This window comes from Lissotriton helveticus, chromosome 12, assembly GCF_964261635.1.
Source record: "Lissotriton helveticus chromosome 12, aLisHel1.1, whole genome shotgun sequence".
Classification (NCBI taxonomy): domain Eukaryota; kingdom Metazoa; phylum Chordata; class Amphibia; order Caudata; family Salamandridae; genus Lissotriton; species Lissotriton helveticus.
In genome coordinates, this window is record NC_136073.1 from 126,397,177 (window position 1) to 126,401,207 (window position 4,031).

Below are 4,031 nucleotides of genomic sequence, written 5' to 3' on the forward strand. Positions count from 1 at the left end.
CCTAACTATATATACCTACTGGCGACCGCCAGTAGGTAATATATATATATATATATATATATATATATATATATATATATATATATATATATATATATATATGTTTGAAACTGACATTTTGGCACTCCCATACACTCAGTTGGAGGAGTAGAATAATTTCGTTCCTCAATATACCTCTTATTCGAAGTAGAAAACTTACAAAAGGATTGAAAATACGAATAATATCGGCAGCACAATATTTGATATAGATTAGTAGTAATGTAAGTGGAAAAAATGTGTTTCCGCCCGGTCTCGAACCGGGGACCTTTCGCGTGTTAGGCGAACGTGATAACCACTACACTACGGAAACTACCATACACCTACACGTTGCAACACTCTTCTTATAATTGAAACAAACAGCACACTGCACCCATGGATATGTCCATTATAAATTTAAATATTGATTTAACTGTACTCTCATTTATTACGCCTCTTATATCCTTTACAGACTAATCTAAATAGAATTCCAAAACAAAATTAAACCCCACTGCCCTCAGCTCACGAGCGAATCTATGCCTGAAAATAAACGCATTTAAGATTTTTAGTTTTCATGTCTGCGAACGCCAGGAGCATGAAGAACTCTTGACTTAACCTACCTGAAAGCGCATGCGCTGTAGGTGAAGGCACGCATGCGCGCACAGAGACAACCAGCCAGCCACCGTAGTCTGGTGAGGCATCGTTTTACTTTTACGTAGTTCGTTCAAACAATGGAAGAACGCAACAGCTTTCACAAAACCAAGCCCCAACGCTTACAGCAACTTCCTTTCGTTCGCTTTATCATGGACCTTTCTGTTTCAGAACGTTTACCATTACAAACGCACGATAGAAAGAGCAGGCAACAGCTGCCATGCTTCCCGGGATCGCTCGTGATGAACTGCTACAGAAAAGGCTTTTCCCCTTTGAATTATGTGACCTGTTGAATTATGTGACCTGTGGTTCCTGTTTTATAATAGAAGAACCACAACTGCAGCTCCCAGAATTCAAAGACAAAAAAAACGGCTCTGAGCAGGTAGTTACGCATGAACCTGGGAAACTTAGCGGACTCACTATATTTACATAACGATGTGACTTTAGTTGAGTCCATTGTAGATGTAGAAGTTCTTTGTTCTTATGTAATCGTGACCTTTAAAGTCTCATATGCATACAGAATCAATTTAAATGAACGACTTTGGCTTGATGCTCACCAGGCGTGACTTCAATCAGTCTATTACCCTACTGCATTATGCATTTACTTTTTTTTTAAAGTATGAAGGGGCAGCCTCATTTATTATCACCTGGATCTAGAGGTAGACAAGCCAGTTTTCTGTCTTGGCTAGTCAACACTATTTTGCATGCTGTAAAAGCCAACCTAACACATATAATGCTAATTTCTGCGTATCTTTGATTTCCCACACGAAAGCTATTAAAGATACGCTTTGGAAACTCATGCATTGAATGAATGCCTTTCTACATTTGCATCTTCAGCAGAGGTCAGATTGTGTAAAACCAGGTCTTGGCATTTTGTTGGTTAAAAAATGCACAGTGTTTGAGTTAGCGCGGCAGGCCTTGAGGATTTAAAAAATGTCATTATGATATGATATGAGCCATCCGGAGGGTCAGGTCTTTGAAGGTATCCCACATCAGTTTAGATTAGGGTTCATGTGTTTGCATATCAGTTTATAATAATAGACATACAAGTGTAGTTGTAGCCACTGCTTAATTTGAAAAACAATGAGTGCAGGTGCCCACGGTTCTACTCAGAAACCCGTGGCCAGTGCTTTTAAATGTTGGTGCTCCGAATACCAAGGCTGCGTCTTCTTAAATCCACCCCATGACTCTAATCCGCTGCCAGAGACTCCCTGCACTTTTATCTCACTCTTGCAGGCCCCTTTTTAGGTTTCGACCTGGCGAAGGCACGCAGTGCCCCGCCCAGGGCGAAATCTTTTGAGTTACAGTATGGATGTTCGGACAGCCTCTGTTTCCTATTGGCTAGCTCCATAAATGGACGCTAGCCATTGGCAAACAGAGGCGTCCGTCATCCCGCGAGGCGACTCGTGGGCGTTCCTGGGATGTTTTTCTCATCCTGCCCCTTCTGACAACGTCATGCGGCTGTGGGCGTGTGTTTTTTTTTTTTTTTTGGCTGCCTTTCATTTTATCATTTGCCCCGACCTCTGGTGAGTGCTTGCTGCTGTCCTGCCTTCCTCCGTGTCCCCCCTCCCGCCGTTCCCCCTCCCGCTCTCTGTGTGCCCGTCCCCGCTCCCGCTCTCTGTGTGCCCGTCACCCCTCCCGCTCTCCGTGTGCCCGTCCCCCCTCCCGCTCTCCGTGTGCCCGTCCCCCCTCCCGCTCTCCGTGTGCCCGTCCCCCCTCCCGCTCTCCGTGTGCCCGTCTGGATTTCAGAGCAGCGTGCTGCCCAGCTTAAAGCGCTTCAACGCCTCACTGGAGAATAGCCGCGCTTGATTGATGGTGTGCGTAGCGCATTTATGCCAGCATATGCTTCAGAGCGTGGCACTATCATACGATTGAAATGTAACAGCTACAGAATTTGGTAAATTAATACAGTCGTTTTTTGCTGCACCATAACTATTACATGTTATGCACATCTTAATCTCGACACTTCAGCCCACATTCAAAAATACAATACTCGGGAAACAAGAAGGTAGACCCCCCTCTTTCATGTTTTCGCATATCAGCCCAATAAGTCTATGTATGCCGACATTTCAGAGCGAGAAATTCGGGGATTTCGAAAAAATAATTAGAGGAATGCATTTTTCCCCGGGGCTTCCACTGAAGCTGAGACAATTTCAGGCAGGAGATGTCTAAAATCAAAACATTTTTAGCTTTAAAAAATTTGGAGTCTCTCGCCAGAATTAATGCTCCGATTCTTTGTTGAAAATGAATTTTGGAGCTTTCGTCAGACGTCTTATAAAAAGCAGTGGATGGCCGTACAAACATGTTAACCGGATTTCACTATACTCTCTTAATGTTATGTTTATTGCCCAATAGTTAGGCGCTTTGGTGCAGTTGCATCAGTAGTGACTAGAGGTCACACACCAGCACAAGAGAAGTGTGCGAGGCAGCAGTACAACGCTCTGCGAATATATGTCCCGATCGCAGCAGTAACACCGGGCACTGCTCCTAGAGGTCCCTTTTACCCAACGTTGGCTTTGAGTGTACAAGTCTGCTACACAACAAGCTGCTCCTGGAGGTCCCGTCACCAGCGCTATGCACAGGACTGCAACACCACACGCTTCTCCTAGAGGTCCCCTCACCGGCTCCAGCGCTGTGTATTATTTATTTATCCAATTTTATATAGCGCGGACTTTACCCATGTCAGAGCGCTTTACAATATAGCCAAGTATGTTACTAGAGGAGATTTACAAAGTTACAGGATACAAACAGAATAGTTGAAGAAATGACATAAAATAAGAGGTGGCACTCACAACTGAAACACCACACACTGCTCATAGAGGCCCCCTTCACGGGCTCCAGCGCTGTGTACAGGAATTAAACTCCACACGCTGCTCCTAGAGGCCTCCTTCACAGGCTCCAGCGCTATGTACAAGACTGCAACACTACACGCTGCTCCTAGAGGTCCCCATAACTGGCTTCAGCGCTATGTACAGGACATCAATACCACATGCTGCTCCTAGAACCCCCATAACTGGCTTCAGCGCTATGTACAAGAATGAAACACCACACGCTGCTCCTAAAGTTCCCCATAACTGGCTTCAGTGCTATGTACAAGACTGCAACACCACACACTGCCCCTAGAGGTCCCCATAACTGGCTTCTGCACTATGTACAAGAATGAAACACCACACGCTGCTCCCAGAGGTCCCCTCCCCGGCGCTATATACAAGACTGCAACACCACATGCTGCCCCAAGAGGTCCCCATAACTGGCTTCAGCGCTATATACAAGACTGCAACACCACATGCTGCTCCTAGAGGCCCCATAACTGGCTTCGGCGCTATGTACAAGACTGCTACACACACGCTGCTCCTAGAGGTCCC

At 45.4% G+C, this 4,031-nt stretch overlaps 1 non-coding gene across 1 annotated transcript; it reads right to left on the reverse strand.

Moving 5' to 3' along the window:
* Positions 1–276: 276 nt before the first annotated feature.
* TRNAV-AAC (transfer RNA valine (anticodon AAC)) lies at positions 277–349 on the reverse strand. The gene has a single exon. It is a non-coding gene; the product is annotated as a tRNA-Val (tRNA).
* Positions 350–4,031: the final 3,682 nt, after the last annotated feature.